This window comes from Phascolarctos cinereus, unplaced genomic scaffold (genome assembly GCF_003287225.1).
Source record: "Phascolarctos cinereus isolate Bilbo 61053 unplaced genomic scaffold, phaCin_HiC Scaffold_4;HRSCAF=312, whole genome shotgun sequence".
Lineage (NCBI taxonomy): Eukaryota > Metazoa > Chordata > Mammalia > Diprotodontia > Phascolarctidae > Phascolarctos > Phascolarctos cinereus.
This window is the reverse complement of record NW_027555847.1, coordinates 156,499,720-156,524,012: the sequence shown is the minus strand read 5'-3', so window position 1 is coordinate 156,524,012 and position 24,293 is coordinate 156,499,720. Positions and strand designations below refer to the sequence as shown.

The window sequence follows — 24,293 nt, the reverse complement described above, 5'->3', positions numbered from 1 at the left end:
TATGGATTTTTTAACGAGATGGGATCCAAATTGCCCTTTAAAGATGAGTAGGATTTAGGTAGAGATGGGGTGATGGCATTCCAAGCAGCAGAAATAATTTGAGTGAAGGAAAGTAAGTTGAATGTAGCCTTCTTAAGGGCAGACACTATTTCTTTTTCAGTTTTATAACTCTTAGCACTGCTAACTGGACTAAACTGGCCTCTCACCTGTGGATGGTCAAAGCCGAACACAGCAGAGGAGAGACGGGAGAGTCAGGAATCAAATAGAAGTTTAATTTCAAAGTGAAGGAAACAGCTTGTAGGCAAGGAGAACAGATGTGGCAGAGCCTTGCTCCTAGTAGGGGGATCCACTTTACTGTGGCTGAACCTTGATTTATATACTTGTAGCTAGAAAAAGAGTCAGACAGTGTAGTGTAGCAACAGTAGTGAGGCACAGCAGTAACAGTGAGGCAAGGTTGTCTGGTAACAATGTCTGGGCTTGCTGGTGCTCGCCTGAGCTCAGGGACCATCAGTTCCAGAAGGTGAGGGCAAAGGATTGTCGTTATGCCGAGCTCAGGGCACAGCTTGCTTGCTGGTCGTTAGCTCTGGGAAACAGGGTATCTCCTATTGTGGTGCTTTATACATATAGTTGCTTAATACAGTTTTGTCTAGTTGAGTTCATTTTGTTAGATTGGAGAAACAATGAGTCGTTTCCTTCTGCTGGGCTTAGGGCGCTATGATTACTATGATTTCTGGAAACCTACTTTACTTATGATATAGTACAGTGCAATCCATAGTACTGAATTTGGAGTCAGAAAATCTGGGCTCTAATTCCAGCTCCTTTGAGTCTCTGAAAAATCACTTCTGATAAATCTCTTGAATTACAGTGTCTTACCTCTGAAATAAAGGAGCTGGACTAAATTATCTCTAAGGTTCCTTCTAGCCCTATTTCTATTATTTTATTCTCTCTCTGCCTGTCTCTCTCCCCTCCTTGACCTGCTAAAATACTCTCTTCTCCTCCTACCTGGACAGAAATCCCAACCAAGAGTAGCTACTTTGGCTTAAGGCATTATCTGCAGAAAAGCCCTCCCACATCAACACATCAACAAGTCTCACCTTTTCAAATTAGCTCATTGTCATTTGGTAGTGCCAAAAGTAGATCCCTGGAGGGAAGGGATATTGGGCAGGTATGTGTAGGTGGACAGTTTTGAAAGCTGGAAATTTCTGGAAAATGGTATGCTGCTGAGAAAAGGTTGTCCTAAGTGTAGGGCCTCCTTAGGGGAGCTAAACATCTGAGGGTTGCATGAAGTCCATAGGCATCTAAGACAGTGTAGAGAATACTGTCAAAGACAGAGTTTTCTTGCTTCTTCATTTTGTGGCAGGCTAGCCCTGATGTAAACATTTACTCTGTGCCGAATACTGGATTAGGCCCTGAGAGAAATACAAAGAACAGGAAGATACAGTCCGTGCCCTCAAGGAACTGATAATCAAACAGGGGAGACAGATACTTAAATATTCATAATCAAAAATATGATGTGTGAGTTAAGGCAGGATGGCATTGCTCAAAGGGCACTGGATTTCAGATATAGAACTAATTGAATTCTGCTTCTGCCACTTATTAGATATGTGACCCTACCCAAGAAATTTAATCACTCTGTGCCTCAGTTTCTACATCTTTAAAAGGTAATACCTGTTGTACTTAACTCACATACATGATTATTGTAAGGCATAGATAGCATAATGTATATAAAGCTCTTTGCAAAACTTTAAACATTTCTATAAATGTTAGCTATTGTGCCACTAAATAGGCCTGGCATTTGCTGATTGTCCCATTTGCTTCTTTTTGCCTCCTTTTGCTCTGGTATCCGTAGTAGCATTTGTGTTTGTAGCCCTACCCACTAAAGGACAAGCCTGTGACTGCTTCATATATGTAGTCTCTCCTGTTTGGATAAGAGATTTTTGAGAGGGAAGGAGAGGAGAGAAAGAGGTATGGGGCGAGAGGAGAAGTTATGAACTTTGAATGTTAACAGAAGAACCTCCATAACCACAAGCATGTAGGGGGAAAGCTGGCACCCCAACATCAACTTTGATTCCCAGGACCTCCATCCCCAAAAAGTGCTAACACTGGATTCACTGGATGAGATAATTCTCTCCCCAGTTGAACTAAGATTTCGTCTCCCTGTGATGTACCAAAGCATCCCTAACTCTTGTGTATTCTACATGGCTTCCCCATTGCTGTTACAATGTTTTGATATGTTCATTCAGTATCCATGATGGTCATTTATGTGATCATTGTTTTATAGAAGATGGAAATAAACTTGATGAAATTAAACTAGCTATTGTTCTTCAGTTCTAAAATGGGACTACTTCCCTCAACCCACTAGAATGACCAAGGAAAATGACTTTTATCCTGAAATAACAAAAAAAGAATTGTTTCTGTGGACTTCAAAAAATTGTTGTGAAAATCATGGGATCTCGAGCCCAATGTCTCCCCTGAAGACAGAAGAATGAGAGAATAATCACTCAGGCGTGGCCATCTTCCTTCTCCCTACAAAAATGGAGCTCCAATTTCCTTAAAAACATGGAGTGAGACATTCCAGACCTATCTACATATGTCCCTGTTATACAAGGGTCGCCTGGGTCTTGGTTACATGATCCATTTGAAACTGGAAATGGTACCCAGGGATATCCAGATCATTTGGATCTGGGTACCTTAACATTTGCAATAAGGTAAGACAGTGGGAAAAGTGAGCAATAGCAGGTTTGGGGATTATGTACAAGCTGTGTCCTCTACCATAAATGACTCAGAACCCAGCAGCAAGAGGACAAGTTGTATCAAGAATACTCAGGGGAAGTTAAAAAGAGAAAAAAAGGACTATAACCTTAAGAATCGCCTTAACCTATCTCTGAACCCAGGAGTAGGGGTGGAAGATGAGACTGTATAACCACGTGTACTTCATTACTTGTGGAGACAAGGGTTGGGAAGGGTGCCTTACAAATGTCCTCTTAGACAACAGCCTAAATTACCCTAATCCAATGACCAGTGATCAGTTTTAGCCACTACCCTTAACAACCTGAGCAGTTCAAGTAATTTCTTGCCCCTTCTACAAACTTTTTCTAGCCATCCATAATTTGAAGGCTTTCCTTCCTCTTCTCTTGTTCTCCCAACCTGCTTTTCTAGGAACACAAAGACACAACACATTTCCTTTGTGCAGTGGCTAAGTCTATGACTAAGAGGAAGGAACACAAATTCAAAGGATCAGATGAAGAAACCCTACCTGTAGAATCAGTTTCCACTTTGGAACCTGCTTTTTGCAGTGTCCTATGAGGAGGAGAGGAGGATTCAGTGGCAACCAATGTAAATAGCACCAGATCCTGCTATGACACTAATTAAACATAGGTAAACATAGTAAACATAGACTGATTCCGGGGGTGAGTAGTGCCTAATAGATGTCACACTTCCAGCTGTTCTGTGTCAACAAGTCAAGGAGCACTCATTAAGTACCTTCTATGTGCCAGGAACTATGTTAAGCACTGGAGATACAAAGAAAGGCAAAAATTCACAATCTAATTAGGGAGACCACATACTCTTGCAGAAGATACAATGTTATCTGAGGTTTGAAGGAAACCAAGTAAGTCAGGAGACAGAGACCAAGAGGGAGAGCATTCCAGGCATGGAACACATTCAGTGAAAATGCACAAAGTCAGGGCAGCTGGGTGGCACAGTAGATAGAGCACCGGGCCTGGCATCAGGAAGACCCGAGTTCAAATGTGACCTCAGACCAGACACTTGACACTTACTAGCTGTGTGACCCTGGGCAAGTCACTTAACCCCAATTGCCTCACTGAAAAAAGAAAAAAGAAAATGCACAGAGTTGAGACATAGAGTTTTTATGTGAGCAACAGCAAGGAGGGAAATGTCACTGGATCATGTAGTGGTAGTAGAGAGGAGTAAAGTGTAAGAAGATTGGAAAGGTAAGCCAAGCAAGGGATTTTATATTTGATCTAGAGTGAGTCCAGAAGTGGGGAACCTTCAGCCTTGAGGCCAGATGTGAACCTCTAGGTTCTCAAGGGTGGCCCTTTGACTGAATCCAAACTTCACAAAACAAATCCCCTTAATAAAAGGATTTGTTCTGTAGAACTTGGACTCAGTCAAAAGGCCCATGAAACAGTAAGGTGTTACAGGCTGCGCAGCACTTATAATTTGTTTCACAGGTTCAGATCTGTACCCACAAAGATACATTCACACTTTTCCTAGCTTATAAATGATTTAATAATGATGATAATCATAAACATACATGCACAAAAATGTGATTACATGTGATCATACAATCTTAGAAACAAAGACTACTAACAGAAAAACAGAGAGATAAAGAGGAAGAAATACATCACCAATCCGAGGAAGCACCAACTCCTGCACATCTGTCTGGGGGAGTCCTGTATCACGGCTGTCAGGGTCTCGGCTGGGAAAGTCACTATGGCAGAGCTCCTCTCCAAGGGGGAGACTCCCAAAGTCACTTTCCCAAGAAAGACCCTTTTTATCATCCTTACACAAAGAAGGCAGGGAGCCAAGGATCAGGTGATTGCTCTTAAGGACCTGAGAGTTTTGGCCAAAACTCTCCGACCTCAAGAACAATCTTTATTATGTCAAAAATGTCTCAGGTCAATACCCAAGAACTGGCCAAGTCCCTGGATGTTTACCTCAAGACCTGTTTTTTAAGGAATAGTTCCCCAAGGTGGGTCTGGGTTGAAACAAATCCCAGAAGAATATGTTAGGGAAGTTCCTTGTCCCTAGCCTTGGGCTGTGGGTAGGGAAGATCTTATACATTAACCCTTCAGTCAGCCTCCAGATCTGAACTATCCATGGATTGGGAACATTGTCTCCTATGGGGCATGCCACAAACATCACTTACACAGAGAGAACCAAAAACATCATCTCCTATGGGGCATGCCAACCATTGGCATGCCCCATAGGAGATGATGTTTTTGGTTCTCTCTGTATGGGTGATATTTGTGGCATACCCCACAGGACATGATCATGTTTTTGGTTCTCTCTGTAAGGGTGATGTTTGTGGCATGCCCCATAGCAGATGATATTTTTGGTTCTCTCTGTGTAAGTGATGTTTGTGGCATGCCCCATAGGAGACAATGTTCCCAATCCATGGATAGTTCAGATCTGGAGGCTGACTGAAGGGTTAATGTATAAGATCTTCCCTACCCACAGCCCAAGGCTAGGGACAAGGAACTTCCCTAACATATTCTTCTGGGATTTGTTTCAACCCAGACCCACCTTGGGGAACTATTCCTTAAAAAACAGGTCTTGAGGTAAACATCCAGGGACTTGGCCAGTTCTTGGGTATTGACCTGAGACATTTTTGACATAATAAAGATTGTTCTTGAGGTCGGAGAGTTTTGGCCAAAACTCTCAGGTCCTTAAGAGCAATCACCTGATCCTTGGCTCCCTGCCTTCTTTGTGTAAGGATGATAAAAAGGGTCTTTCTTGGGAAAGTGACTTTGGGAGTCTCCCCCTTGGAGAGGAGCTCTGCCATAGTGACTTTCCCAGCCGAGACCCTGACAGCCGTGATACAGGACTCCCCCAGACAGATGTGCAGGAGTTGGTGCTTCCTCGGATTGGTGATGTATTTCTTCCTCTTTATCTCTCTGTTTTTCTGTTAGTAGTCTTTGTTTCTAAGATTGTATGATCACATGTAATCACATTTTTGTGCATGTATGTTTATGATTATCATCATTATTAAATCATTTATAAGCTAGGAAAAGTGTGAATGTATCTTTGTGGGTACAGATCTGAACCTGTGAAACCAATTATAAGTGCTGCACAGCCTGTAACACCTCACAATTACAGCCCACCTAAAGACCTAGAAGGCCACATGTGGTCTCAGGCCTCATGTTCCCCACCCCTGATAGACAGTAATGGGAGCCACTGTGATTTATTGAATTAGGAGGTAGCAAGATTAGATATGCCTTTAGGAGGATTACTTTGATAGCTGAGTGGAGGATGGGTTGAAACGGGGAGAAATTTGAGGCAGGGAGAATAACCAGAAGATTAATGCAATAGTCCAGAAATTAGGTGATAATGGCCTGTACCAGGGTGGTGACAGTGTCAGAGGAGAGAAGGGGTGATATTGTAAATGGATATGATGGGGAAGAGGTATAAGAAAATGTGAGGAGTGTGGGATGACATCTAAGGTTGCCAAGAAGATGGTGGTGACCTAAACAGTAACAAGGAGAAGGGAATGGAATTGTTATTTAATTCTATAATGTTAATCTAAATTTTATTTTTTTTATATTTCATGATCTTTTCCTCATTCAAGATTCCTATCAACGTTACCTAAAACTGTCTTGGGGCAGATAATCATATTGGAGGGCATGAGTTATTATGCCAGTTTGTACATCTCTCTTGGAGAAGGAAATGGCAAACCACTCCAGGATCTCTGCCAAGAAAACCACAAATGGGGTCACAAAGAGTCAGACAGGACTGAAAAATGACTGAACAAAAAAGGGATTCAGAGAAAACTGGGAAGACATATATGAACTAATATGGAATAAAATGAATAGAAACAGGAGAACAATTTACATGATGATCACAACATTGTAAAGAAAAACAACTCTTTAAAGACCTAAGCACTCTGATCTGTGCCATGGCCAGCCACAACTCCAGAGGACTGAGGATGAAGCTGCTTCCCTTCTCTTGACAGAGAGACATGATGAACTAGAGTGGAAAACTGTGCCTTGATGTACATTTTTAGACATCATCAATGTGTGGATTCATGTTGTGTGACTATGCTTATTTGTTATAAGGGATGGGGAAGGGAAGAATTAATAGGGAAAGAGCAGAGCTGGGTACAGCCATGTTAACAGAGAGAGAGAGAAACAATGAAACATTTGAAAAAAATGCATGAAACAAAACAAAAGGAAGTTCAGAGGGAGACGGAGAAGAAGACAGCTTCGGAATTAATGTGTTGAATCTATTACATATTTTTTTAAAAACCCACCAAGCTATTATATAATAGAGATTCATGGTATCACATGTGATTCTCTTTGTATCCGGAAATGTTCATGTTTGATGTTCACCAAGTTTAGAATAACGCAAAATTAAAATTCTGAAAAAATAAATTAGCCAAAGATTTAATTTTTAAAATGTGTCTGTATGACAATTGAACTCAGGAAGATGATTCTTCTTGACTCCAGGCCCAGGGTTCTACCCACTTGCCATCTAGCTGCCCTTATACAGGATAAATAAGAAATAATTAAGAGGGAAGTCACTAGAATTATGAGGGACAGGGAAAGGCTTCTAATAAAAGATGGGATTTGAACTGGGACTTAAAGGAAGCCAAGCAAATCAGTAGGTGAAGTTGAGGAGAGAGGGCATTCCAGTCACTGGGAACCAGCAGAGAAAATGCCTGGAATTAGAGAACCTTGATGCTTGAAGGCTGGCTGGTTCAACCTGGTCTTCATAATGCACTCATTTTTATAACCCTTTGGCAGGATGTAACCCTTTTCCATGAATCCCATTCCACAATACCTTTGTCCTCACAGTAGAGTCCTTCAATATCCTTCCTTTGCAATCAACAGCCCACATTATGACGTTGTGCATGGTAAGGACCTTGGTTTTAATCCCTCATCTGACATCTGCTATCTATTATGTAATCCTGGGAAAATTGCTTAACCTCCCTGGGCCTGTTTGTTCTTCAGTGAGATGGCCTCTAAAGTCCCTTCCAGCTCTAAATAAGTGATCCAATGTCACTTAGGTGCAAATTGAAGCATAGATTTTAATATCTGGCCAATATGGGAATTTGTTTTACTTGGCTTTATTTGTTAGAATGGAGGGTTTTCTCAGGAGTACAGGAGGGAGGGAGGAGAGTGGAGCTACCAATAATGATACTCCCTGCCCTCCTGCCAAAAAAAAAAAAACAAAAGTAAGAACAGAGAATCAAGAAAACTTTGTATGAAGCAAAGAAGAAAACAGAGACCCTAAAATCAAAATAGCTTTGGAACCAATGTGCTGAATTTATGCTTCAAAAGCTAATCACAATAGAGATTCACCTTTTCATCTGCAATCTTTTTTTAAAACTATTCTCCTTTGTATATGGAAATTATCAGATTTGTTGATGTTTGTCAAGTTCAGAATAACAAAAAACTATAATTTAAATCCTGAAAAAAAATGTCCTCAAAGAGGTTAAATAAATTGTCCAAGGTTGTATGACAAGTAAAAGGCAAAGCTGGTTCTCAAACCCAAGTCTTCTGCTTCTCAGTCCAATGCTCTTTCCAGTATACCATACAACTTAGTCACTTCCATCCTCCAAGCCTCTGTTTCCTCATCTCTACAATAGCTAGATGGAAGAAATGGATTAGGAGTTAGCAACAATTCATAAAACTGCTAGAGAGGCAGGACAAAGTTGTGATGGGGGATGTCAATTATTAGAACATTTGCTAGAGTACTCTGATAAAAGTACAAAATTTAATACATTTCTGTCTTTCTGATAATTTCATCTTTCAGAAAGCAGAGGAAACTGTCAGGAACTACTATTCTGAACCTGATATCACAAGGAAAATCAGACAGGTGAAGCAGAAATTATAAAAATCTTGATAAGCAGGGACCATATAATCTTTTAGCTCATGATATATGAAGGGAAAACTGGGCATAGTCTGATGTGTATCCTAGACTTTAAGAGTGAGGATTTTAACAAGTTTTTTTTAAATAGGTATAATTCTCTGGAACTGAAAAAAAAATGAATGGAAAAATAAAATTTAAGAAAAAAGGTAAGGATGATTCCCATAATTTGATTTTCAGTCAAAAGACCTGGATTCAAATGCCAGCTATTATTTAAGTGGCTTCACTTTCCTGGGTGTTTTCACATTTGTAAAAATGAGAAAGTTGGATCAAATGAATTCTGAGGAGTTAGCTTTAAGTCTGTGTTCCTGTGATCAATGACACAACACTTTAGAAAGAAAATTGGCTAAAAATTTAAAGTGAAGCTACCAATAACAGAATTACAAAGATATAGTTGCTATGATCCTGATAAAGAAGAAAAGATGGGGAATTCCAGAGACTGCTGCAGTTTCTGGGGAAGCAAACAGATGAGCCTGAGCTCTAAAAGTCTAAGAATGAAAGAGTAAATGAAAGTACTTAACCAAGGACCAATAGAGAGGGTGTTGTGTAGTCGTTTTTTTTTCAGTCATGTCTGCCTCTTCATGACCCCATTTCAGGTTTTCTTGGCAAAGATACTCAAGTGGTCTACCATTTCCTTCTCTAGCTCATTTTACAGATGAGGAAACTGAGGCAAACAGGGTTAAGTGACTTGCCTAGGGTCACATAGCTGGTAAATGTCTGAGGGTGGTATGGTCCTATTTGAACAGTGTCAGAAAGGCTAAAACCTTGAATAAGCAGAAATTTATGTAAAATGCTTTTAAAGAGGGGAGGGGCATCTTTTTTTTTTAAACCTTGGGGGCACGAAGAAAAAAGCTAGAGAGATAGGCTTGTATGTTTGGAGGGAATGAGATGATATTAATAGACAGAAAGTAAAATTACTCAATGCCTATTTTGCTTCTGTTTTCTCAATAAAGAATAATTTGAAGACTTGAAAATTATAATACAAAAAATTTAATTAAGAAAGAATTAAAAGGCAAGACAGATGAGGAGATTGTGGGAAAGTCCCTAATTCAGTGAGTTATAGTCACATGATCCATAAGAACTAGATACAAGGGTAATAGCTCATATACTTTTTTCTCACTTTTTCAAAATTTGTAAATTAAGAAACATTTCTTTTCTTTACCCCTCAATTACCTCAACTTTAAAAGGAAAACCAAAACCTTGTAACAAATATATATAGTCAAGCAAAGAAAATGCCCACACAATTCATGTCTAAAAATATGTGTCTCATTATGCATTTTGAATCCATCACTTCTCTGTCAGGAAGTGAGTAGCCATGGTTTAACATCAATCCACTGAAATAGTGATTGATCTTTGCATTGATCAGAATTCTTAAGTCTTTCAAAGCTGCTGTTTGTCTTTACAATGTGGTGATATGTTTCCTCAGCCAATCCAAATACACCTCCTGTACATCACTCTTTTTTTACCCAATAACTTTTAAAGACTTCTCATGCCTAGTCTAATGCCTTTGAGTGATTGTTTCAGTAGAGATTCTTAGGCCTTGCTCACATTTAGTTCATACCTCTGATTAACTGACTCAATGGAGATGCTCTTAAGTGACAAAGTTAGTTACTTTGAATGGGGTAGTATTGATTGATTGATTGATTCAATGGGCTACTACTATATACATTCATTTATGTCACTCTAAAACAAGTCAGAGTCACTCTTTTTTGGCCAGACTTAGGAGTAGTAGTCATTAACTATATGTGTGACCTTGGGCAAGTAACTTGAACTCTCTGGGCTTCAGTTTCCTGATTTTTATTGTTTAAAATTGTGGTGTTTGATGAGAAAAAAATCTATCTTCTCTCCCTCTCCCCGAATTGAAAAAGACAGAAAAACAAAACTCTTATTATTAATATATAGAGTAAAGCAAAGCAAATCCTTGAACTGGCCATGTCAAAAAAAAAAATTCAATCCCTACTCTGAGTCTATCACCTTTCCATCAGGAGATGAGTAGAATGAGTCTTCTGGAATCCTGGTTCATCATTACACTGATCAGAGTTCCTAAGTCTTTCATAGTTGTTTGACAGTACAATGTTGTTGTTATTGTATAAGTTATTCTCCTCATTCTGCTCACTTCACTCTGCAATAATTCATACAAATCTTCCCAGGTTTCTCTGAAACCATCCACTTTATCATTTCTTAAGCATAGGAGTATTCCATCACAATTATATACAGTAATTTGTCTAGCCATTCCCCAATTAATGGGCACCTCCTCAGTTTCTAATACTTTGCCACCACAAAAAGAGCTGCAATAAATATTTTTGTAAATCCTTAGAATATATTTTGTGTAAGAATAATCTCTCCCTTAATCTGCCTTATCCCTTATTTCCTTTTCTTCTTTCTCTCCTTTTCCTCCTGTTTCCTTATTGAATGAAATATATTTCTATACTCAGTTTGGTATGTGTAGGCATTCCTCCCCACTTTGACCAGTTCAGCTGAGAGTAAGGTTCAAGTGTCATTTGCTTGAGCAGGTAAAAAAAGGTTTCCACAACTTGTTAGCCAGGTCAACCTCAACCTGGTGGCTGGGAGGTCTGTTCTGAATGGATGAGGCAGCAATCGTTTGAGTGAATAATTGGCTGGAGATACTTGGTTAAATTTTGCAGTCCTCCTGGTTTAAACAGAAGGATTAATACTATTAAAACCTGAGGTTTTCTAAACTCCCTTTAAAGGATGAGGGGTTAATTGAAAGGGCTTATAAAAATGTTATCTTCATATGGAGAAGATGAGGAGTGATGAGGGTGAACTGCAATCCAAAGTTGTGCTTTACTCTTAAGCCCATGTGTTTGACTCCCATGTCTGTCTGCTTCTCTGAAATTCCTCTAATGTGTATCTAGTTTTCACCACCTCTCAGATGAGGTGCTGTAGCATTAAAAAATTGTGCACAGATCATTTTCAGTCTCAAAACTGTCCATCTGAATGTGGACATTTGAAAATTGTTTCTTCATGCACATTTAATAGCAGGTTATGGTGTGTATTAAGAGAGTGTGACATGTGTATGGTGATTATGCCTTTTGCTTTAACATTAATATCTGTGGAATTTATTTGGCCTAATTGTTAAATAAGTGGTTATGTCTGAAAAAAAAAAGTTCACGTGTCAGCCACTCCCCCTACTCCTTCCTCCTTGTTTGTATAGACTTGTATACCCTGAATTAGGGAGATAATTTCCTCTCTCCTTTTCCCTACCTCATGTTTCCTCTTCCCCTCCTTTTTTTTTTTTTTGCTTTTTGGTGAGGCAATCAGGGTTAAGTGACTTGCCCAGGGTCACATGGCTAGGAAGTATCAAGTTCCTGAAGCCACATTTGAACTCAGGTCCTCCTGACTCCAAGGCCAGAGCTCTACCCATTGCTCCACCTAGCTGCCCCTCCCTCCTCTTTCCAGTCTTCTTTTAGGATCATCAAGTCATAATAGAACCACTCTGTGCAGTCAGAATCTCTCTCTAACCCCATGATGAGGATAGAATTTTGAGGGGGATACATATATCAACTCCCCATATTAAAATGTAAATAGTTTATACTTGCTTATCTCAAGAGAAAAATTAAGAATCATTGGAATACCTGAAAGCCATGACCAAAGGGAAAAAAAAGAACCTAGACATTATAGTTCAAGAAATCATAAAACAAAACTGTCCAGATCTCTTAGAACCAAAGGGCAAAGTAGAAATAGAAAAATCCACTGGTTACCTGCTAAAGAAATACTGAAAATGAAAATTTTGTAGTCCCTTATGATTGTTCATGTTTTGTATCTATTAAACTTCTGTGTTGTGCTTCAAAGTTTCTATACAGTTATTGTCTTTTCGTAAGAAATTATTGGAATTTCTCTTTTTTGATTAGTTCTATTTTTCCCCAGTAGGATTATATTCAGTTTTGCTGAGTAAGTTCTTCTTGGATGTAAAACTAGATCTTTTGCCTTCTGTTCTTTTGCCTTCCAGGCTTTCCACTCTTTTATAGTTGTAGCGTCTAAATCATATGTGACCCTGACTGTAGCTCCATAGTATTTGAATTCTTTCTGGTTGTTTGTGATGTTTTTCTTTTGCCTAAAAAAATCTGGATTTTGGCTATAATATTCTTAGGAATTTTCATTTTCAGGATTCTTTCAAGAGATGACCAGTGTGTCCTTTCTATTATTTCTACTTTGCCCTCTGGTTCTTTTTTCTTTTCTTTTCTTTTCTTTTCTTTTTTTTCATGAGGCAATTGTGGTTAAGTGACTTGCTCAGGATTACACAGCTAGTAAGTGTCAAGTGTTTGCCCTCTGGTTCTAAGAGATTTGGGAAGTTTTCTTTCATGATTTCTTGAACTATGATGTCTAGGCTTTTTTTGGTAATTGCTTTCATGTAGTTCAATGATTATTTATTTGTTCTCTTCAACCTGGTTTCAGGTCAGTCATTTTTATAATGAGATACTTAAGATTTTCATCTCTTTTGACTTAATATATATGTATATCTATGTAAATATATATGTATACATATATTTTTTCTTATTGTCTTATGAAGTCATTAGCTAATTCAGCTCATTCTAATTTTCAAGGAGTTTGTTGCTTGGACAAGGTTTTGAACCTCTTGTCCCAAGATATTAATTTCTTTTTCAATTCTTTTTTTTTTAGGCAATTGGGGTTAAGTGACTTGCCCAGGGTCACACAGCTAGTAAGTGTCAAGTGTTTGGTCTGAGGCTGGATTTGAACTCAGGTCCTCCTGACTTCAGGGCCGGTGCTCTATCCACTGCACCACCTAGCTGCCCCTCCAATTCTTTCTTCAATAGCTCTCATTTCTTTTCCAATTCTCCCCTCTAAGCTTCTCATTTCATTACTAAAAACATTTTTGCCTCTTAACCAAAAACTGTCGCTTTATCCCTTCTAAGAATTCTAGTTGAATTTTTGCCCAAGCTGTGTTTTTCATTGAGGCTTTGTCTGTAGATGTTTTGAAGTTACTGTTTTCTTCTGTGTTTGTGTTATAAGCGCTCTTGTCACTCTAATAGCCTCTTATGATGGGATTTTTGTTTTGTTTTGTTTTGTTTATTCTTCTAGCCTATTTCTTGACTTTGGACTTTATGTTAAGGCTAGGCTTTTTCACACTTCTGGAGAGAATATTTGGGCTGATTTTATTACTTCTTTTGGGGGTTGAGTGTTATATTCTTCCATAATCTCAGAGACAGCTCAGATGGGGACTTGCAACCTTTCTGTGCTTTCAAAGTGGTCTAAGGCAAAGTCTTATTTCTGCCCTGGTCTGAACTCTTCAATTTCCTGACCTAAGTTTGGGTCTTTGCAACATGTCTGTGTATGTCTTCACTGTTTAGAGTTTTAGTAGATTGTTATTAGACTCAGCCACTATCACTCAGTTGGAAAGCTCTTTTGGTTCAGAGTGATAGAACTGCAGGCTCTTTTTTCGTGTGGGGTTCCTGCCCTGGTTATTCTACTGAAGGATTCAAACTGGGAGGGAAGCTGGAACTGAGATTCTGCCTTGCTCATAGAATCTGAGCCACTCAGCTGCTGCTTGTTTCTGAACTCGCTCCTTGCTGGAGACACAGTAGAGCCTGCAACTTCTCTTTACCCTAGGATGCTTCCTTTAAGCATGTGCCTCCTCCTGAGTCAGCCAGGATCTGGGACCTGAACTGGGTAAGGAGCAACACAGTAGTCACTTTGCTTCTACATCATGTCCAAGTTTAGGCCCCCACACTCTAGACCTGAGACCTTGCCTTGCCTTGGTAGACAGCCTTTTCTTGTGCTGGATTGTCTTGTACCACTCCTAGACCCATCTCCAGTGTCCTCAGACCTCTCTAATTGTCTTTCTATGCTCATAAACTGGGCTGGAAAAAAAAACTCCCTGTGATTCCTGCCCCTTCTACCCCCCAGATTTCTTGATCACAATTCCACCTGGTACTTTTTTAGGATCTATATAAAAGATCTTTGGTGGGGAGCTCTTCCTACTACTCTGACATCTTGACTCCTCCTCCAATCAATAGCTCACACTTACATAGCACTTTTGCAATTGTTAGTCTATTTTATTTTGCTTTTTTATTTAAATTTTTTGAGGAATTGGAACTGGTCACTACAAATACCAAGGCAGGTATGAGCTTAAAAGAAAATTGAAAAACTGTTTATTTGTTAAATTTGTACATGTAGTTGTGTGTGGTGGGGGTGAGTGTATGCTCTATCCTAGGGGTGGGGAGTTCACTGTGAAGTTTGGATTCAGTCAAAGGGCCTCACTTGAGGACCTAGAGGGCTACATGTGGCCTCAAGGCCCCAGGTTCCCCACCCCTGCTCTATTCCCACCCAGAAATCAGAGGTCTGAACCCTCACACAAGACTGTTAATTTTAGGAATGTCTAAGAACTATGCCTCATGGATATTACTAGAACTTAGCACAAGACAGTGGGTAAGGCAATTAAAAAGAGAAATGGATTAATATTCAAAAGGCATTCTGGTCTGATTTGCTGAAGTAAATGTTCAAAGGGGAAGAGCATAAGGAGGGTTGGTCTGAGGAGTTTCCCCAATCAATTTGATGATCATACATCTCTGTATATAGTGTCATCATACCCATTGACACTTTGTTAAGAGGACAAAGACAACTGCTGATTGGTATCTAATACCTGGGGCTATCCCCAAGATGATTAGTTGTCTATGACTCTTAAAAGAAGGGTGGACTCTGGTCAGAGGAGCAACTAGTAGGTATCAGTAACAATGTGTCTCACTCCAAATCTAACACTTTCCAGTGTACCATGCTGCCTCTCATCTCCCTAAGCAGCTGGGTCCAGGAACTCAGTCTCTAGTGGACATAAATCCCCTTCCTTTCCCCAGGGAGTTGCATCCAGGAGTTCTTGGTGCCCCTTTTCTGCTTCTGTCTACTGCTGTTCTATGGCTCAATGGCTTCCCGAAGAGGGGCAACTAAGTGACTCAGCAGATAGAACCTGAACCTGGAGTCAGGAAGACATGAGTTCAAAACAGACCTCAGACACTTCCTAGCTGTGTGAGCCTGGACAAGTCATTTAACTTCTGTTAACCTTAACGTCTTCATCTGTAAAGTGGGGATAATAATAACACCTACCTTCTAGGGTTATCGTTAGGATAAAATGAGATAATATGTGTAATGTGCTTTGTAAGCCTTCAGGTACTATATAAATGCTATTATTATTACTTGAGTAAAGAGGCTTTCCTTCCACTGGAAACCAAGCTCACTTTCCAGACATCATAGCTCTTCCTCAGGGGTGTTCTCTCTCCATTCTCATGTTAGCTTTAAGCATCTTGATCTCTCTTCTTTTTATAAGCCAAGGGTGTGGCTCAGATCTGTAATAGTCATGACTCAATCAAGGACCAAATGAGATAATATCTGTAAAGCTCTTAGCAATAATGCTTGGCAAATAGTAGGTGCTATATCAATGTTGCTACTATTTTTATTATTATCTCAGTCAATTATCTTCAGTGAAGTGTCTGTAGTCTACAATTCTGCAGCTGGCTAAGTATCCCTCAGTACATCAAGGAGATGTCAATCAGTTGCCTCAAAGTGGCTTCAGTAAGCATGTCAATAGTAAATAATAGTCAATAGACATTTATTAAGTGCCTACCGTGTGCCAGGCACTATGCTAAGCACATGTCTACACTTTGTATAAGAGATGCTAGAACAAAGGTCATATCCTTTAAGTTCTTTAAGTTACTCCAGGGCATGCTTTCTACAGATAGACCTGGAGCTCAGCAAGTATTTGTCAGTCTTGGAATGGTGTAGGTGGAGTGATGGTTATGTGATTTGGAACTGGTTGAAAGACAAAAAAAGTGTTAATTAAAGCATCAATGTCAACTTGTGGGAATTTGTATTTGGCTCTTTTTGTTCATTATTTTTGCTAATTACTCCTATATAGACATACATTTGGGATTTCAATTCAATTTAACAAACATTTTCTAGGCTCTTTGCATTTGTACAACATGCTCACCAAACTAGGTCATGATTTTTAGTTGGTTCTATGATATTAGATTACCTTTCCTTGATATTTTTTCCAGGCACATTGTTTTTTTTATAGAAGATACATTTTCTTCTACTTTTTGAATCTTTTGATTTTGTCCTAATCTTTTTTGTTGTCTCACAGAGTCATTGATTTCTATTTGATCTGTCCTAATTTTCAGGGAGGTTTTCTTGGGTGACGTTCACCACCTTTTTTCTAAGCTATTTATTGTTCCAAGCCTTTCCTCAATAAATTTCACTTTATTCGTGATCTCTCTCTTCACTTCTTACAGGTACTCTAACAGTCTTTGCAGCCAAACCGTTTTCTCCTCAGAGACTCTGTTTGTAAGTGTTGGGTGTTATTCTCTTCTGGGTTTTCTTCTTGGACAATTCTTGACCTATAATATTTCTTTATGATATTAATTATTGTCTGTTTACTCTTATCTCTAGCCTTGGTTTATTGTTTGAGATTGTGTGGGACAGCGACCCCAACCCAAATTAAACTCAGAGACCTCATGTTGGAAAGTAAAGGTTACCTTTATTACGATGTCGCGAGATGGCTGTCTGCGCCTTCGATACACGTGGAGAGAGAGAGAGAGGGAGTAACGGGCCGCCTAATGAAAGCAAATCTCCGCCCACCATGCAAACAAGCCTCCACCCACCACTATCCCTTACCCCCTTACCTGGGGGTGGGCTTACATTCTAAGCTCAAAAGTTTCTTCCTATCCTCTTAACTGGGAGGTGAGGCTTACATTCTAGGCCCGAAATTCAAAGACAAGGAAAGAGGCCGGAAGCTCAGGTTGGGGGTGGGGCAGGGCTTATTCTTTCTGTTAAGTGCTTAAAAACAGGGTCTAAGTGGGGGAGGATTTTGAAAGTAATAATCAAGACTTATTTGACCCTTTGAGGAGCCTTCACTTCTGAGAGTTCATTTCTCACACTACCTTCTGAACTCATTACTTTAATTACACTGAGAAGTCTTCACTGGGACATCCCATTCAAGATTTAGTACCAGAGTCAGCCTCCACCACCTCCCACCCTCTTGAATGGGGTGGTCAGGTCCTATCTGGGCCTAACTTTGATATTCTAGGTTCCTGGCTACCACTTCTCTTGTTTGAGCCTGTGCTCGGAGTACTGGCAGGTTTCAGTGTTCTTGGTCAGAACTTTATGGTGAGCTACCTCTGAGCAATGCATTGGGCTGTTTTTTTGTCAACCCTTCTTTTAGCTCTGCTCCTTCTGTGTCCCCTGCAATCCCCCTGGCTCAGATGTTGCTGTGGTCTACTCCCCAAAACCCAAGGGTATTCCCAGTCAGAGAGGCTGCCTCTTCTGTGTCCTCTAGGGCCCTACCTGAAGGAAATACTGCTTATCATTTTTTTTCAGATGACATAAATCTCAGAATGACGTTAGTGAAATGACAGTTAATATATTGAATAAGTAGCTATAATTTCCTTTCCCCATCCCATTCCTCCCCCCACTAGAATGTAATCTCTTATAGGACACTTTTATCTTTATATCCCCAGGGCAGCGAACACAGTGGGTTCTTAATAAATATTTGCTCTTCATGTATAACCTATATCAGATTGCTTACCATCTCAGGGAGGAAGGAAGGGAGGGAGGGATAGAAGGATAGAATTTGTAACTCAAAACTTTTTTTAAAAAATGTTTTAAATTGTTTTAACATATAATTAGGGGGAAATCTTATTTAAAAAATAAATATTTGGTCTTTTTTGTTAAATGGGAAAATTGATATCCAGAAAAGATCATAATGGCCTAGGGACCAATGGGACAAATCTATTATGATAACATGTAACAGGGATAAATGAAAAATCTAAATAGCATGATTTGGCAGCCCAAAAAAGTCAATGTGAGATCACACCTTGAGTTTTTTCTTTAATTTTGGGCATGGCATTTTAAGAGGGTCATCGTTAGGCCAGAGCATGACCAGAGAAGGAAAACAAGACTTGTGTGGGGACGCAAAACTTGGTAATAGGCAGATGAATTGAAGAAACTAGGGATGTTTACCTTAAGGAAGAGATTTGTGGTAGGGGAAGGACACCTCAGAATAATGGTTTTGTTACTTACATTCATCATTGAAGGAAATACTTAATTTCAGTTAGAAGTTAGTGAAAAGAAAAGTGCAACTCTTTTTCTCATCTAAGTTCACAGACCTATCCATGTTCATCCAAGTTCATAAATCTAGCCATCGATCCCTTAGGGTCTAAGACTATATTGGTAGATCGAGTTTCACAACCAAGGAGTTCCATACAATGACAACATCCAATGAAAGAAGGATTAGGCATAAGCTTCTTGACCCCAGAGGGCAGAAATATCACTGATGGCTAGAAGTGGTAGAGCTAACTTCCAGTTCAATATAAGGAACAACATGTAAAGCCGTTCCAATCACGGATTGGGCTGCCTTGGTAGATACTGATTTTTCTACCACTTGTGTTGCTCAAGCAAAAGTTGGACAATCACTTACTGGGATGGTATAGAGGAGATTCGTACTCTGCTAGTTGGGCTAGGTGGCCTACAGGATTGTAACAAAAGGGGGTGTTGTGGGGCAGCTAGGTGGCACAGTGGATAGAGCACTCGGGAGGACCTGAGTTCAAATCTGCCCTCAGACACATAATACTAACTAGCTGTGTGACCCTGGGCAAGTCACTTAACCCCATTGCCAAAAAAAAAAAAGGAAATCTTAGGTCTGCTCTCCCCCAAAAATGGGGCAGCTAGGTGGCGCAGCCCTGAACTCAGGAGGACCTGAGTTCAAATGCAGCCAAAGACACATAACACTTACTAGCTGTGTGACCCTGGGCAAGTCACTTAACCCCAATTGCCTCAAAAACAAAATCTATGTGATAACAGAGGTGAGAACAATTAGATGAATTCTTTAAAACTCTGTTAAGATGTCTGAATAGCTTTCATATATGTGCCACCCTTTGTCAAAAGATTCTTGGGATATGAAGGCTTCTATTGTAATTTGGAAGGTTTCATTTTCATGGCTCCTAGCCTTTGTGTACTGATGCACTGAAAATCACTTCCTCACACCACTTGCTAAATAACTCTAATTTCTCTTGTGAGAATGCAGTGCACAACTGTAGGCAACAGAGTCCCTGGAAACAAAATAGAATCCTTGTAAGTCCAACAGAATCCTCCCCAAATGAACAATTCTATGCCAAAGTTCTGTGTAAATTCCCCACAGAGGCAGGTGTCACAGTTTCCCTGTAGAGGATTTTTAGAAGGCTGCTCTCCAGAGATTGCTCACTGCCTTTGTGCCTGGTGTTGTGACTAGGGTGGTATAAGTTCCCTCACAGTTCCCAAGTGCTTCTAGAAGTTGTTAGTGAGCTTTGAACTCCCTTGTGGCTCTTCTGCAGTTGCCCCCAACAAGGGAACCCAGGTATGTCTCTCTCCTGCTTTAACTCCACAGTTGTCTTTTGGCCAATGAAGGTCAAAAACTACTCTCTATCAGAACAAAAATTTTATTTGTCATTGGACGTAGTCTATGACATTTAAAGTATAGGCTACTGAAATTAATCTTTCAAAAAGGACCGCCCAATCACTAATTCCAATTTGCCATTAATTTAGTACTTTAGTGTTTAGGAAACAACTTTATGTATGGTTTCTTACCACAATCTCAAAACCACCAGGTGAAGACATGCTATTTGCTAATATAAAAACAGCATTTTGGGTGTAAGTGCAGGAATGTAGGACAAAAGTCTCCAGCTACCCCCTGTCCCTCCAGTATGATCCTGGTACTAGCTCCCAAGGACAGGATTGGAGTTGAAAGTTTACTCATCCTACACCAAATGTAAAGACAGCCTAGGGAGTTTCTGTTAAGGAGGAATCAAGGTAACAACAACAATAACAGCAACGAAGATAGACTTGATTTGAAGGCTTCTTGCTATGCTGATGGAATATAGGTGTTAGTCTGACTCACAGAAGAGCCAAAATAACTGTGGGGCTATGGGATGGCTCAGCAGAGCCCCAGATGAATATTCCCTGTGGTAAAGAAGCTGCCTATCACTGTATCCCAGAGAGAGTATATAAATGGGAAAAGGGCCCACATGTACAAAAATATTCATAGCAGCTCTTTTTGTGGTGTTGAAGAATTGGAAATTGAGGGGATGTCCATCGATTGGGGAATGACGGAACAAGTTGTGGTATAATGGAATACTATTGTGCTATAAGAAATGATAAACAAGTTGACTTTATTTTTTTAATGTTTTTATTTAAAGTTTTGAATTCCAAATTTTTTCCTTTCCTCGCTGTTTCCTTCCCTGCCCCTCTCCCTGAGAGGGTAAGCAATCAGATATAGGTTATACATGTGCAATTATGTATAATATTTCCATATTAGTGGTTTTGTACAAAAAGACTCAAATAAAAGAAAAAAATGAAAGAGTGAAAAATAACATGTTTCAGTCTGTATTCAAACAATATCAGTTCTTTCCCTGGAAGTGGACAGTATACTTCCTTATTAGTCCTTTGGGATTGTCTTGGATCATTGTATTGCTGAGAATAGTTAAGTCATTCATAGTTCTTCATCTTACAGTATTGCTGTTGCTGTGTACAATGTTCTCCTGGTTCTGTTCACTTCACTATGCATCATGTAAGTCTCTTCAGGTTTTTCTGAAATCCTCTTGCTCATCATTTCCTGCTTGTCATTTGTTATAGCATAATAATGTTCCATTATAATCATATACCACAGCTTGTTTAGCTATTCCCCAACTGATGAACATCTCTTCAATTTCCAATTCTTAGCCACCACAAAAAGAGTTGCTATGAATATTTTTGTACAAATAGGGCCTTTCCCCTTATTTTGGATGTGTTTGGGATATAGACCTAGCAGTGGTATTGCTGGGTCAAAGGCTACGCAAACAAAACCAATGCAACCAAAATTACAAGGAAAGCAGAAAACTGGGAAAATAATTTTGCAACAGGTATCTCTGATAAAGGCCTCATTTCTCAAATATATAGAGAACTGAGTCAAATTTTTAAGAATACATGTCATTCCTCAATTGACAAATGGTCAAAGGATATGAACAGGCAGTTTTCAGAAAAATAAATCAAAGCTATCTGTAGTCATATGAAAAAATGCTCTAAATCACTATTAATTAGAGAAATGCAAATTGAAACAACTCTGAGGTTCTACTTCACACCTATCAGATTGGCTAATATGGGAAGAAAGGAAAATGACAAATCTTGGAGGGGATGTGGGAAAATTTGGACACTAGTACACTGTTAGTGGAGTTGTTAACTGATCTAACCATTCTGGAGAGCTATTTGGAACTATGATCTAGCAGTGGGTCCATATCCCAAAGAGATTTTTTTTTATTAATTTAATTTGATTTATCAGCAATCACTTCCATATGCTTTTGAGTTGAAAATTTTTCTCTCCCCCTTCCTCCACCCCACCCTCCCCAAGACGGCACACAATTTGATATAGGCTTTACATTTACATACCCATTAAACATATTTTCACATTAGTGAAGTTGTAAGTAAAAATTAAAACCAATAGGAGGAACCATCAGAAAGATGAAACAAAACTCAACAGAAGGTAAAAATAAGTGACAGCGATTCGACTTCCATCCTTCTTTCTTTGGATGTGGACAGCATTTTCCATCCCAAGGCCTCTGGAGATGTCTTAGGTCCTTGTAATGCTGAGAAGGGTTCAGTTTAACAAACTTAGTCATTGCATAATGTTGGCTGTTATTGTGTACAAAGTCCTCTTGGTTCTGCTCACTTCACTCAGCAACAGACCATATAAGTCTTTCCAGTTTTTTCTGAAGTCAGCCTGTTCATCATTTCTTATAGCACAATACTATTCCATTACATTCATATACCACAACTTGCTCAGCCATTCCCCAATTGATGGGCATCCTCTCAATTTCCAATTCTTTGCCACCACAAAAAGAGCTGCTATGAATATTTTTGTACATGTGGGTCCTTTTCCCATTTGTTTGATCTCTTTGGGCCAAAGAGATTTTTTTTAAAGGAAAAGGATCTATTTGTACAAAAATATTTATAGCAGCTCTTTTTATGGTGGCCAAGAATTGGAAATTGAGGGGATGTCCATCAGTTGGGGAATAGCTGAACAAGTTGTGGTATATAATTGTGGTAGAATATTATTGTGTTATAAGAAATGACTAACAGGTTTCAGAAAAACCTGGAGAGACTTACATGAACTGATGAAGTGAACAGAACCAAGAGAACATTGTACACAGTAACAGCAATATTGTAAGATGAAGAACTATGAATGACTTAGCTATTCTCAGCAATACAGTGATCCGAGACAATCCCAAAGGATTCATGATGAAAAATTCTGTCTCCAGAAAGAACTGATGGTGTCTGAATACATTCTAAAGTATACTATTTTTTACTTTCTTTCCTTCTTACATTTTTTTTGGTTCAAGTTTTCTTCCACCAAATGACAAATATGGAAATATGTATTACATGATTGTACATATATAACCTATATCAGATTGCTTACCATCTCAGGGATAGGGTAAGGGAGGGAAGGAAGGATAGAATTTGGAACTCAAAATTTATTTATTTTTTTCCCTAAAGTTTAAAAAGATAAACTTTATTTTTTATTTTTAATTTATTTTATTTGTCTCCAATTACATGTCAAAACAATTTTAAACATTTTTAAAGTTTTGAGGAACTCAAAACAACAAATGTTAAAAATTGTTTTTACATGTAACTGGAGAAAATATATTATTTTTTTTAAAAAAGAAAGAATGGGGAATGCAAAACAGGAACCATAGAAAACAAATAGAAACCCTTCAATAAATATCTCCCAAAGATCCAGATTTAAAAAAAAATAATTCTCTCCCAGCCATAGTTGTCAAAGGTACTTTGTTAAGAGGACTGGGGACTTTTTCTTGACGTGGATATTTGTCATCTGATTCACCTCATTGAGGAACTGATGATGATTTGCTTGACCCAAACTATGGTGAACTAGAGCCTGTAAAAGGGAGCTGGGAATTTTGAGTTAGAGATTTGGCCAATCAGAGAAAGAACCACAGAAGAATTGAGTCAACCTGTATCCTAGGGGAGGGAAAAGCCTATTCATTCATCCAACCTCTCCTCTACTCAACTTTGGACAGGCACAGAAACACTACAATTGCAACAGGCTCTCACTCATTTGGCCCTAGAGGTGGCAAAGAGGCAGTTTCAGTGTTCTCAACCATAAATCTTTAGGAAGGATGAAGTCACTTGTCCCAGACTCCTGGACAGAGAAGGGGAGGTTTCTTGGACAATGCTGAGCTCTTGGATCTAGCCTCCTCTATAAAAGATGGGGATATTCTGGATGACACGAAACTCATGGACTAGCTTCCTGGGTACATGAGAGGGGATTTCCTGGACAATGCTAAATTCTTAGACCCTGCCTTTTGAATAAGGAGAGGGGAATTCCTAAGTTCCTGGAAAGTTTAAGGATTAGTCTTCTAAAGGGGGGTGGGGGATTCCTGGACAGTTCTAACCTCTTGGAGAAAAGATGATTAAGCAACTCCAAGATTATTTTCTTTTGAAGGGGAATTCAGAATTCTTAGGGTAGTACTGTAAGGTTGGAGACTGGTATAGGACCCTAGGGTGGAGAAGGAACTCACTAGGAATAGGAGGAGGAGAATATTGATTATCATTGGTTCATAGATCAAGAGCTGGAAGAGACCTCAGAGGATATCTTGTCCAATCCTCTTATTTTACACATGAGGAAACTGAGGTCC

General features: G+C 39.3%; 2 protein-coding genes and 1 long non-coding RNA gene across 8 annotated transcripts in view; 2 read left to right on the top strand and 1 right to left on the bottom strand.

The window, feature by feature from the left end:
- Nucleotides 1–4,474, bottom strand: part of UBAP1 (ubiquitin associated protein 1) — an 82,070-nt gene extending 77,596 nt beyond the window's left edge. Inside the window, exon 1 of the mRNA XM_020966991.2 lies at nucleotides 4,371–4,474. The gene's annotated coding sequence lies outside the window, so the exon portion shown is untranslated. The remainder of the gene's footprint in view (nucleotides 1–4,370) is intronic.
- Nucleotides 1–24,293, top strand: part of LOC110194581 (uncharacterized) — a 69,069-nt gene that overhangs the window by 5,174 nt on the left and 39,602 nt on the right. The window contains exon 1 of one of the 6 annotated variants that reach the window (XM_020967000.1): nucleotides 19,756–19,966. The exons of the other annotated variants lie outside the window; for them this stretch is intronic. The gene's annotated coding sequence lies outside the window, so the exon portion shown is untranslated. Of the gene's footprint in view, nucleotides 1–19,755; nucleotides 19,967–24,293 lie in introns of those variants that run through there. 6 annotated transcript variants of the gene reach the window in all.
- On the top strand, nucleotides 4,796–7,137 carry LOC110194582 (uncharacterized). Its single transcript, XR_002320737.2, has 2 exons — nucleotides 4,796–5,612; nucleotides 6,311–7,137. It is a non-coding gene; the product is annotated as an uncharacterized LOC110194582 (long non-coding RNA).